The sequence below is a fragment of the Triticum urartu genome, unplaced genomic scaffold (genome assembly GCF_056163025.1).
Source record: "Triticum urartu cultivar PI428250 unplaced genomic scaffold, HENAU_Tu73 scaffold1, whole genome shotgun sequence".
NCBI lineage: Eukaryota > Viridiplantae > Streptophyta > Magnoliopsida > Poales > Poaceae > Triticum > Triticum urartu.
The window spans coordinates 1,133,108-1,146,924 of NW_028259461.1; positions in this window are offsets into that span (position 1 = coordinate 1,133,108).

The window sequence follows — 13,817 nt, forward strand, 5'->3', positions numbered from 1 at the left end:
ATTTTGATGAGCCTCGCTTTGAGGAATTCATGGAATAATCCATTTTCATGGAATAATGAATTAAGGAAGAAAGGATATGAGTCTACCGCTTACAAGAAAAGATCTCATGATAGTCAATATGGGCCCTCAACACCCATCAATGCATGGTGTTCTTCGACTGATCGTTACTCTCGATGGTGAGGATGTTATTGATTGTGAACCCATATTAGGGTATTTACACAGAGGAATGGAAAAAATCGCGGAAAACCGAACTATTATACAATACTTACCTTATGTAACAAGGTGGGATTATTTAGCTACTATGTTTACAGAAGCAATAACAGTAAATGCACCAGAATTCTTGGAGAATATTCAAATACCACAAAGAGCCAGCTATATTAGGGTAATTATGTTAGAATTAAGCCGGATAGCTTCTCACTTGCTATGGCTTGGACCTTTTATGGCGGATCTCGGCGCACAGACTCCTTTTTTCTATATTTTTAGAGAGAGAGAATTAATATATGATCTATTTGAAGCTGCTACAGGTATGCGAATGATGCACAATTACTTTCGCATCGGAGGAGTAGCCGCCGATCTACCTTATGGATGGATCGATAAATGTTTAGATTTCTGTGATTATTTTTTACGCGGAGTTGTTGAATATCAACAACTTATTACACAGAATCCAATTTTTTTAGAGCGAGTTGAAGGAGTAGGTTTTATTAGCGGAGAAGAAGCAGTAAATTGGGGCTTATCGGGACCGATGTTACGAGCTTCTGGAATACAATGGGATCTTCGTAAAGTAGATCCTTATGAGTCTTACAACCAATTTGATTGGAAAGTCCAATGGCAAAAAGAAGGGGATTCGTTAGCTCGCTATTTAGTACGAATTGGTGAAATGAGGGAATCCATCAAAATAATTCAACAAGCTGTAGAAAAAATTCCTGGAGGACCTTATGAAAATTTAGAAGTCCGACGCTTTAAGAAAGAAAATAATTCTGAATGGAATGATTTTGAGTATAAATTTCTTGGTAAAAAACCTTCGCCCAATTTTGAATTGTCAAGACAAGAGCTTTATGTAAGAGTAGAAGCCCCAAAAGGTGAATTAGGGATTTATCTAGTAGGAGATGATAGCCTTTTCCCCTGGAGATGGAAAATCCGTCCACCCGGGTTTATTAATTTGCAAATTCTTCCTCAGCTAGTTAAAAAAATGAAATTGGCTGATATCATGACGATATTAGGTAGTATAGATATCATTATGGGGGAAGTTGATCGTTGAAATGATAATAGATAGGGTAGAGGTAGAAACTATCAATTCTTTTTCGAAATTGGAATTATTAAAAGAAGTCTATGGACTGATATCGATTCTACCCATTTTGACCCTCCTTTTGGGAATAACAATAGAGGTACTCGTAATTGTGTGGTTAGAAAGAGAAATATCTGCGTCGATACAACAACGTATTGGTCCTGAATATGCTGGCCCCCTGGGCCTGCTTCAAGCTATAGCAGATGGGACTAAGCTACTTTTTAAAGAAGATATTCTGCCATCCCGAGGAGATATTTCTTTATTTAGCATTGGACCCTCTATAGCAGTCATATCAGTTTTATTAAGTTTTTTAGTTATCCCTTTGGGATATCATTTTGTTTTAGCCGATCTTAGTATTGGTGTTTTTTTATGGATTGCCATTTCAAGTATAGCTCCTATTGGTCTTCTTATGGCAGGATATAGCTCAAATAATAAATATTCTTTTTCAGGCGGTCTACGAGCTGCTGCTCAATCCATTAGTTATGAAATACCATTAACTTTTTGTGTGCTAGCAATATCTCTACGTGTGATTCGTTAAAATAGATCTTTTTCCTATAAAATCCATTAACTATTTATATTCCTTTTCTTATTTAGTATTTGGGTTGGTAAGTTAAACTAGATAGCTATATGAGTGAAACAAAACAGCTTATAAATTTGTAGTAAAAAGAAAAAATCTCATTTCCTACGTACAAGAAAAAAGTGGAAGTAAACATAAGCAGTGTAAACTCTTTATCCCAAGGTTGATATTTTTTAATTAGTCATCATATCTTGAAGCGGCCAAGAATAAAGGATTCACGATATGGAATTCCATTACTAGAATACTCCTAGTTATTACTATAACTTAATAATCCATAAGAAGAATCCACCAAAAGTTAGTGAAGGGTTAGGAACACTAAAGTACATAAAGGATTAGTAATGGAAAATCTAAAACATTAGAGATTTTTGCCCATAAAAGGAATCATAATAAGGACTTGCAATTTGTAGAAATTATCAAGTAGTACTTTCTTCGGATTCCGATCCAGAGTATGTTCCCATTCACTTGTTAAGGAAATGGCTATCAAGAACGAATTAACCCTTTATCCATTTTTTCTTTTTAAATACCCCCTCCCTGGGGAAAGAAGAATAGTAAAAAAGATATGGAGTGCACTAGAAAAAATTTTCATTATTTCCTTCCTCTATCCATATTCATGCAGAATTGCTCATGAACTAATACCCAACTCTTTCCATTTATTAATTGAATTCCTATAACAAGTAACAAGTGTTTTATTCCAAGATTAAGTTATTACTGAACAAAGAAAAATTTTCATTATATTATAAAGGATGAGATCAATTCGGAAGCGCTTTTTCTTATTCTAGCAGACGGAATTCCTTTGGTCTAATTTAGGACTTTCAAATCTATTTTATTTTATCTAATTCTATCTACGCCCCCGGGGCTAGGAACAAAACAGTCCTTTCCTTTTTCTGATCATAGAGAAGCCGTATGAAGCTAAGGTTTCATGTACGGTTTTGAAATAGCGGTGGGAACTGTGATGTTATCACCGACTATGATTATCTAACAGTTCAAGTACAGTTGATATAGTTGAAGCACAGTCAAAATACGGTTTTTTTGGATGGAATATTTGGCGTCAGCCTATAGGTTTTCTGGTTTTTTTAATTTCTTCTTTGGCAGAATGTGAAAGATTACCCTTTGATTTACCAGAAGCGGAGGAAGAATTAGTAGCAGGTTACCAAACTGAATATTCCGGTATCAAATATGGTTTATTTTATCTTGTTTCTTACCTAAATTTATTAGTTTCTTCTTTATTTGTAACAGTTCTCTACTTGGGCGGGTGGAATTTATCTATTCCCTATATATCCTTTTTTGATTTTTTCCAAATGAATAAAGCAGTTGGAATTTTGGAAATGACAATGGGTATATTTATTACATTAACTAAAGCTTATTTATTTCTCTTCATTTCTATCACAATAAGATGGACTTTACCGAGGATGAGAATGGATCAGTTATTAAATCTTGGATGGAAATTTCTTTTACCTATTTCCCTGGGCAATCTCTTATTAACAACCTCTTCTCAACTTGTTTCACTATAAATAAGATAATACAATAATAGTAAGAATATTTTCAACACAAAAGCTCTCTCAAACAAGAGAAAGAAACATATCTTTTTCATAGATATTTAGAATGAATATGTTCCCTATGGTAACTGGGTTCATGAGTTATGGTCAACAAACAATACGTGCTACAAGGTACATAGGTCAAAGTTTCATAACTACCTTATCCCACACAAATCGTTTACCTATAACGATTCACTACCCTTATGAAAAATCAATTACACCAGAGCGTTTCCGAGGGCGAATCCACTTTGAATTTGATAAATGTATTGCTTGTGAAGTATGTGTTCGCGTATGTCCGATAGATTTACCCGTTGTGGATTGGAGATTTGAAAAGGATATTAAAAGAAAACAATTGCTTAATTATAGTATTGATTTCGGAGTTTGTATATTTTGTGGCAATTGTGTTGAGTACTGTCCAACAAGCTGTTTATCAATGACTGAAGAATATGAACTTTCTACCTATGATCGTCATGAATTGAATTACAATCAAATTGCTTTAAGTCGGTTACCAATCTCCATAATGGGAGATTACACAATTCAAACAATTAGGAATTCGTCTGAAAGTAAAATAAACAAAGAAAAATCTTCGAATTCAAGAACGATTACTGATTACTAAACTTTGATTTTGTCTTTCTGTTATAAAAATCTAATAATTCTTTATTAAACTTTAAAATTAAACTATAAAGAAAAACGAAAAACTACTGCTTATTGGAAATTATTTCTTATTTTAAATCAGACTAGATTTTCGTGATATAATATAATTTATAACTATAAGTTTATACACAAAAAAATACCCTAATCCTTTTTTCCTTCCTTGAATCCTTTAGTTTTAGTCAGTTCATGAAAAATTTTATACTATTAATTTCTTTTTATCCATAATGGATTTACCTGGACCAATACATGAGATTCTTATGCTATTTGGGGGATTTGTTCTTCTACTAGGGGGTCTAGGAGTAGTATTACTTACCAACCCCATTTATTCTGCCTTTTCGCTGGGATTAGTTCTTGTTTGTATATCCTTATTCTATTTTTTATTAAATTCCTACTTTGTAGCTGTCGCACAACTTCTTATTTATGTGGGAGCCATAAATGTCTTGATCATATTCGCTGTAATGTTCGTAAATGGCTCAGAATGGTCTAAAGATAAGAATTATTGGACTATTGGAGATGGGTTCACTTCACTCGTTTGTATAACTATTGTTTTTTCACTAATGACTACTATCCCAGATACGTCGTGGTATGGAATTCTTTGGACTACAAGATCAAACCAAATAGTAGAACAGGGTCTCATAAATAATGTTCAACAAATTGGAATTCATTTAGCAACCGATTTTTATCTTCCGTTTGAACTCATTTCCATAATTCTTCTAGTTTCTTTAATAGGTGCAATTACTATGGCTCGGCAATAAGAAAACTTAGAAAAAGTACAAATTATAAGAATTGCAAATCTAAAATAAATAACTAAAGAATCACAATTTTGATTTAGTAAAATCCATCTACTGCCAACAAATACCTCCTTTTTTTTTTTTTTTTTTTTCTTTTGTTGTGTAATTGTTCTATTGTAATTAATTGAATCGGTTCAATTCTTGCCCTCATATTGAAATGAATCGAGATTGATAAGGAGTTAGTTAATGATGTTTGAGCATGTACTTTTTTTGAGTGTCTATTTATTTTCGATTGGTATCTATGGATTGATCACAAGCCGAAACATGGTTAGAGCTCTAATATGTCTTGAACTTATACTGAATTCAATTAATCTAAATCTCGTAACATTTTCTGATCTATTTGATAGTCGCCAATTAAAAGGAGATATTTTCGCAATTTTTGTTATAGCCCTTGCAGCTGCTGAAGCCGCTATTGGACTATCCATTCTTTCTTCCATCCATCGTAATAGGAAATCCACTCGTATCAATCAATCTAATTTATTGAATAATTAGACTTTTGAATAATTAGACATAGAATCCTCTAAACAAAGGCGCACATATTAAAATAAATAGAAATCAATACTATTTTCTTAGTATTATTTGAGAATATCCATTTTTTTTAGTAGATTATTGCATAGTATTCTTTTTCACTTAAATGAATTTTTGTATTTGTAATTCATTGATATTGCAATTTGAATATTGCAATAATTTATATTGAAAAGACGATAGCCAATTTATTGGCTAATTCGAATTCGTCTGTACAATTCGTAAAATTCTTTCTTATTTCTTATTTATTGTTGAAATCCAAAATTAAAGTCTCTTGGCTCTCTTCACGCTTTCTCACAAACAGATTAAAAAATAGATTTTTTTTTTTGAAGTTTGGATAAACCATTGCTTCGTCTGGTGTCTACAATACATATGACTCATTATAGTACTAATTTCATTTTTACCAGATCGAAAAATTTTATGTTGAAAAGAAAAATTTATAGATCCAATGTCACATTCCGTAAAAATTTACGATACATGTATAGGATGCACTCAATGTGTACGAGCTTGTCCAACAGATGTATTAGAAATGATACCCTGGGATGGATGTAAAGCCAAGCAAATTGCTTCCGCGCCGAGAACCGAAGATTGTGTGGGTTGTAAGAGATGTGAATCTGCCTGCCCGACAGATTTTTTAAGTGTCCGCGTTTATTTAGGGCCTGAAACAACACGTAGCATGGCTCTATCTTATTGATACGTTACAAAAAACTTCACTCGAATCGTCTGATTCCTCTTTACCGAAGAAGCCTGTGCTCGAAATAATCGAGCACGGGCTTTTCTGGTCAAAACGTATCTTGTCTTTATCACTTTATCATGAGTTATTTTCCTTGGTTAACAATACTTGTTGTTTTGCCGATATTTGCAGGTTCATTAATTTTCTTTTTACCTCATAAGGGAAACAAAGTCGTTAGGTGGTATACTATATCTATTTGTTTATTAGAATTCCTTCTAATGACTTATGCGTTCTGTTATCATTTCCAACTGGAGGATCCCTTAATCCAATTAAAGGAGGATTATAAATGGATAGATGTCTTCGATTTCCACTGGAGATTGGGAATCGATGGACTTTCATTAGGATCTATTTTATTGACAGGATTTATCACTACTTTAGCTACTTTAGCAGCTTGGCCAATTACACGGAATTCGCGATTATTCTATTTCCTGATGCTCGCAATGTATAGTGGTCAAATAGGATTATTTTCTTCGCGAGACCTTTTACTTTTTTTTATCATGTGGGAGTTAGAATTAATTCCTGTTTACTTACTTTTATCCATGTGGGGGGGGAAGAGGCGTCTATATTCAGCTACAAAGTTTATTTTGTATACTGCAGGCGGTTCCATTTTTTTCTTAATCGGAGTTCTGGGTATGGGCTTATATGGTTCCAACGAACCAGGATTAGATTTGGAAAGATTAATTAATCAATCATACCCTGCAACCTTGGAAATACTTTTATATTTTGGCTTCCTTATTGCTTATGCTGTCAAATTGCCGATTATACCCCTACATACGTGGTTACCAGATACCCATGGGGAAGCACATTATAGTACATGTATGCTTTTAGCGGGAATATTATTAAAGATGGGAGCATATGGATTGATTCGGATCAACATGGAATTGTTACCTCATGCTCATTATCTATTTTCGCCCTGGTTAGTAATAATAGGAGCGATCCAAATAATCTATGCAGCTTCAACTTCTCTTGGTCAACGAAATTTCAAAAAAAGAATAGCTTATTCCTCTGTATCTCACATGGGTTTCATAATTATAGGAATTGGTTCCATAACCAACATTGGACTCAATGGAGCTATTTTACAAATATTATCCCATGGATTTATTGGTGCTACACTTTTTTTCTTGGCAGGAACCGCTTCTGATAGAATGCGTCTTGTTTATCTCGAAGAACTGGGGGGAATATCTATCCCAATGCCTAAAATTTTTACCATGTTTAGTAGCTTTTCAATGGCTTCTCTTGCCTTACCAGGAATGAGTGGTTTTGTCGCAGAATTAGTAGTATTTTTTGGACTAATTACTAGTCCAAAATTTCTGTTAATGCCAAAAACACTAATTACTTTTGTAATGGCAATTGGAATGATATTAACTCCTATTTATTTATTATCTATGTTACGCCAGATGTTCTATGGATACAAGCTATTTAATGTTCCAAACGCAAATTTTGTGGATTCTGGACCACGAGAACTCTTTATTTTAATCTGTATCTTTTTACCAGTAATAGGAATTGGTATTTATCCAGATTTTGTTCTCTCCCTATCCGTTGACAGGGTAGAGGCTCTCTTATCCAATTATTATCCTAAATAGGTTTGCTTTTTTTTACTCGTCTGCTCTATTAATGCAGAAATAAGTAAAAAAGTATATAATGCAGAAATAAGTAAAAAAGTATAATTAGATCTATCTCGAATTTTTGAGAACCCTTTGATAAGGCGTTCAAGGGGTTCTCAAATAAAACATAAAAGTAAAAACCTTCATTTCATGAAGGTTTTATTTTATGTAATCATTTAGGTGTTAATGTAAACGAACCATAACTATGTAAGCCTATTCCTAATAGATTTATACCAAAATAACAAATCCAAATTATAAGAAATCCTATCAAAGCTATAAGTGCAGAATTCGTACCCTTCCAATTTGGATTTGTTCTACTATGTAAATAAATTGCGAATATGGTCCAAGTAATAAATGCCCAAGTTTCCTTAGGATCCCAATTCCAATAGGATCCCCAGGCCTCATTAGCCCATACTGCTCCACAAAGAATACCTACGGTTAAAAGGGTAAATCCTAGGCTAATGACACGATAACTCCAAGAATCCAAACGCTCCGTTAATTGATATTTGTAATAATTTGGAAATGAAGGGACAGAGGTTCTTTTTAAAGCACTTCTTTTTGCATAAAAATATTTAATATCACTAAAGAAAAATGTTTTATTTAAAACATTTTTTTTCTTTTTAGAAAAGAAATGGAAATTATTTCGAAATCTAATGATTAGAATAGCGGCAGATAATAAGGATCCGCACAAAAGAGTTGCATAGCTTAATAACATCATACTGACATGCATCATTAACCACTGAGATTGTAGAGCAGGTACTAGTATCGTGGATTGATGCATTTCAGTTAAAAGACCCGATGTGGCAAAGCCTTGCGTTAAAATAGTACTTGGCGTAGTTATTGTGCTTAAATCATTTTTAGAGTTCTGTATTTTAGGAATGGTATGAAGAATATACAGGGCCCATGAAAGGAAGATCAATGACTCATATAAATTACTTAATGGAAAATGTCCCGAGGAAGCCCAACGAGAAACTAAGAATCCTGTTATAGAGAAAAAAGTAACTATCATTCCTTTTTCTGACGAATCGCGTAATCCTCCAAGTTCACGAACTAATAAGGTTATAAAATGAATCGTAATCACAATTGAAATCGTTGAGAAAGAGATATGAGTTAGTATATGTTCTAAAGTTGCAAATAGCATAAGGGGAAGGTCCCATTACAAAATTGTAAATTTCGAATTGATTTCTAATCTATTGTATTCTTTTTCAAGAATGCCGCCACTCGGATTCGAACCGAGATGCTTGAGCACTGCTTCCTAAGAGCAGCGTGTCTACCAATTTCACCATGGCGGCTAACTTCAAATAATAGGTAACTTAAAAGAATAATAGCTATTATCTTGGGAATCGTCGATATTGGGAAAGTCCATAAAATTTAGGAACATTAGAGTTTTCATTAAAATAGACTTCGTTTGGTAGTATCGTTTCCATTTTTTTTTTTTACAATAAACTCTTGCTTTGCCCAATAGAAACACAAACACTGCTTGAAAGAGTTGGAACTTCTTTTTTCTAACTTGCAATTATAGAACTAATTTTTTCTAATTAATTTCCCCTTTACATTTTGAAAATTCTTTCAATACAATGAAAAAAATCCAAAAGGGTTTCTATTTAATGATGAAATTAAAATAAAATGGATAAATAGAAAAGGCTTTTTGGATTTTTTAAAAATTTCTAGAATGAAAGTCTTTATGCTCTTATTAATAAGATTTACTAACCTTATGATTTTGGAGAAGATAGGTGGAAGTTGTAAGTCCTATTGTAAGAATACTCCACTTTTCATAATTTTCCTAATAGAATATGAGGATTCTATTAGGAAAATTATGAAAAGTTCATTGATAGGAAAAGAATACTTAGCACACAGTATACCAAACAAAACTTTTTTTTTCTTGTATATATAAGATAAGAGGGGTTTTTTGTTCTATAGAATATTGTACCGAGTAATTCGACACATAAAAGTACATTCAAAGAAGAATCCAAATTATTAAATAATTGGAATTCTTTTTTGATAAGTCAATTCATATTATTCCAAAATCTTATTATTTGTTTGTTGCCCAGAAAAACCCTTTGGTTTTGGATGCTCATTACCGCTCGAAAATGATCTTGATTTTACTAAAGAATAAGATTGTACTATGGAAAAATAAGTCTTTTTCTTCCAAATATTTTTACGAATACGCTTTTTTGACATTGAAGTACGTTTTTTTGGAACTGCCATTCAAAAAGGAAATTACTTTTTTCTAGTTGTATGTGAAAGACATCTATTGCTGCAAATCAATCCTTCTTTCTTCTTTTTATTAGTATTTATACTTAGATACTGAAAGATACTTAAATTTTGAATTATTTTTTACTTCATTTTGTCTAATGCGGATAAGACAACAAGAATTTTTTAACATTTTTTCTTTATATATTTTATACTTTTTTTTTAATAATATAGAATATATAGAAGGGTTTCTCATTTAAATCTATTTATATCTATTTATATATCAAGTATACTCCATATATAGATATATGGTATGGAAGCCTATCCCCCATATAAGATAAGACGGGGGGATAAAAAGAAGGGAAAATGAAAATAGTTAATTAAGTTCAGAATGGTATTCCATAAAGGAAAGGAATTCCAATCAAAACAAAAAATACTGAGTCTCTTAAACAAGACATTCTAAAACTTAGGTAATTTATAGTCATTAGAATTTTAGTTCTATATGAAGTAAGGACTATTCGATAATTTCTTATAAACATAGGTTTTCATTGGAATTCACTCAATCAGTTAATTATGGAACAAGAGAGCTGTTTCATCTTTGTTTTAAAGAAATATAAAAATGAATTATGAATAGAAAGTAAAATGATTCCACTTTTTTTTTTTTATTTTTATAAATATCTTTATTTAGTTAATAAAATAACTTCGTTACCTAGTTATTTTATTAACTTTTTTAATTTAACCAACTAAACCCATTCTTAATTTTTAATTATTTCAATGAGATAAATTTTGGAAAAATTAAGAATTTCAGTATTTTTTCTTATTCTTTTTATTTATTCTTTCAGAAAGAGATAAGAATTGGTTTGGTGAATCGGAAACAATTTTATAGAAAAATTGAAGTAAAAATTGAAGTAAAAATTGCAATTTCTTTTCTTATGGAACATACATATCAATATGCATGGGTAATCCCTCTTCTCCCACTTCCAGTTATTATGTCAATGGGATTTGGCCTTATTCTTATTCCGACAGCAACAAAAAATCTTCGTCGCATATGGGCTTTTCCTAGTGTTTTACTCTTAAGTATAGCTATGGTATTCTCAGTTCAACTGTCTATTCAACAAATAAATGGAAGTTCGATCTATCAATATCTATGGTCTTGGACCGTCAATAATGATTTTTCTTTAGAATTTGGATACTTGATTGACCCACTTACTTCTATTATGTTAATACTAATTACTACTGTAGGAATCCTGGTTCTTATTTATAGTGATGGTTATATGTCTCACGATGAAGGATATTTGAGATTTTTTGTTTATATAAGTTTTTTCAATACTTCCATGTTGGGATTGGTTACTAGCTCCAATTTGATACAAATTTATTTTTTTTGGGAACTCGTGGGAATGTGTTCTTATTTATTGATAGGCTTTTGGTTTACACGACCAATCGCAGCGAGTGCTTGTCAAAAAGCTTTTGTAACTAATCGTGTAGGGGATTTTGGTCTATTATTAGGAATTTTAGGTTTTTTTTGGATAACAGGTAGTTTAGAGTTTAGGGATTTGTTCAAAATAGCTAATAACTGGATTCCTAATAATGGAATTAACTCTTTACTTACTACTTTGTGTGCTTTTTTATTATTCCTTGGTGCAGTTGCGAAATCCGCACAATTCCCTCTTCACGTATGGTTACCCGATGCTATGGAAGGGCCCACTCCTATTTCGGCTCTTATACACGCAGCAACTATGGTTGCTGCGGGAATTTTTCTTCTAGCTCGACTTCTTCCTCTTTTCATATCTTTACCTTTGATAATGAGTTTTATTTCTTTAGTAGGTACAATAACACTATTCTTAGGAGCTACTTTAGCTCTTGCTCAGAGAGATATTAAAAGAAGCTTAGCCTATTCTACAATGTCTCAATTGGGTTATATGATGTTAGCTCTAGGTATAGGTTCTTATCAAGCTGCTTTATTCCATTTGATCACTCATGCTTATTCAAAAGCTTTATTGTTCTTGGGATCCGGATCCGTTATTCATTCAATGGAACCTCTTGTTGGATATTCACCAGATAAAAGTCAAAATATGGTTCTTATGGGCGGTTTAAGAAAATACATTCCAATCACAAGAACTACTTTTTTATGGGGTACACTTTCTCTTTGTGGTATTCCACCTCTTGCTTGCTTCTGGTCCAAAGATGAAATCCTTAGTAATAGTTGGTTGTATTCGCCCTTTTTTGGAATAATAGCCTCCTTTACTGCAGGATTAACTGCCTTTTATATGTTTCGGATATATTTACTTACATTTGATGGGTATTTGCGTGTTCATTTTCAAAATTACAGTAGCACTAAAGAGAGTTCCTTGTATTCAATATCCTTATGGGGAAAAAGGATACCCAAAGGAGTGAATAGGGATTTCGTTTTATCAACAACGAAGAGTGGAGTTTCTTTTTTTTCACAAAATATACCAAAAATTCAAGGTAATACAAGAAATAGGATAGGATCCTTTACTACGTCTTTTGGGGCTAAAAAAACTTTTGCCTATCCGCATGAAACGGGAAATACTATGTTATTTCCTCTTCTTATATTACTACTTTTCACTTTGTTCATTGGATTCATAGGAATCTCTTTTGATAATGGAGGAATTGGTAATGGAATAGCAGAGTTAACCATATTATCAAAGTGGTTAACTCCCTCAATAAACTTTACCCAGGAAAGTTCTAATTCTTTTGTAAATTCATATGAATTTATTACTAATGCAATTTCTTCTGTAAGTCTAGCTATCTTTGGTTTATTCATAGCATATATCTTCTATGGATCCGCTTATTCTTTTTTTCAGAATTTGGATTTAATAAACTCTTTTTACAAAGGAAATCCTAAAAAAGAATTTTTAGATCAAGTAAAAAAAAATATATACAGTTGGTCATATAATCGTGGTTATATAGATATTTTCTATACTAGGGTCTTTACCCTCGGTATAAGAGGGTTAACCGAACTCACGGAGTTTTTTGATAAGGGTGTTATTGATGGAATTACCAATGGAGTGGGTCTTGCTAGTTTTTGTATAGGAGAGGAAATTAAATATGTAGGGGGAGGTCGAATCTCGTCTTATTTATTCTTTTTTTTATGTTATGTATCTGTGTTTTTATTCTTTTTTCTTTCTTAAGTTAAGGAATTTACAACAAGTCTCTTGCAAAAATAACTATCCTATCCCCTTTCTACAATCTCTCTATATCCTTGTTACATAAGGTAAGTATTGTATAATAGTTCGGTTTTCCGCGATTTTTTCCATTCCTCTGTGTAAATACCCTAATATGGGTTCACAATCAATAACATCCTCACCATCGAGAGTAACGATCAGTCGAAGAACACCATGCATTGATGGGTGTTGAGGGCCCATATTGACTATCATGAGATCTTTTCTTGTAAGCGGTAGACTCATATCCTTTCTTCCTTAATTCATTATTCCATGAAAATGGATTATTCCATGAATTCCTCAAAGCGAGGCTCATCAAAATGAAAAATCTAAGACTACTATAAGACTACTAAAAAAATAATAAAACAAGAAAAAAATTTGAACGATTAAATTACTGCTCCCGAATATTCAACTGACCGATTAATTTCTTATAACGTACTCTATTTTTCTTTGCCAAATAAGCCAGCAAACGTCGACGTTTTCCCAAAAGTCTTCGTAGACCTCTTTCCGATGAAAAATCTTTTTTGTGTAATTCCAAATGTGAAGCAAGTCTCCGTATCTTATTGGTGAAACTGAATACTTGAAATTCAACAGAACCCCTGTTTTCTTCTTTTTCTTCTTTAACCATAAATCCAAAAATTTTTCTACCTCCTTTCTTTTTCATGTATTTTTCTGATCAGGAAAAATACAAAATTATGTCAGTTATTTTGAAGTTATTCTAATCTCGTACACACACAA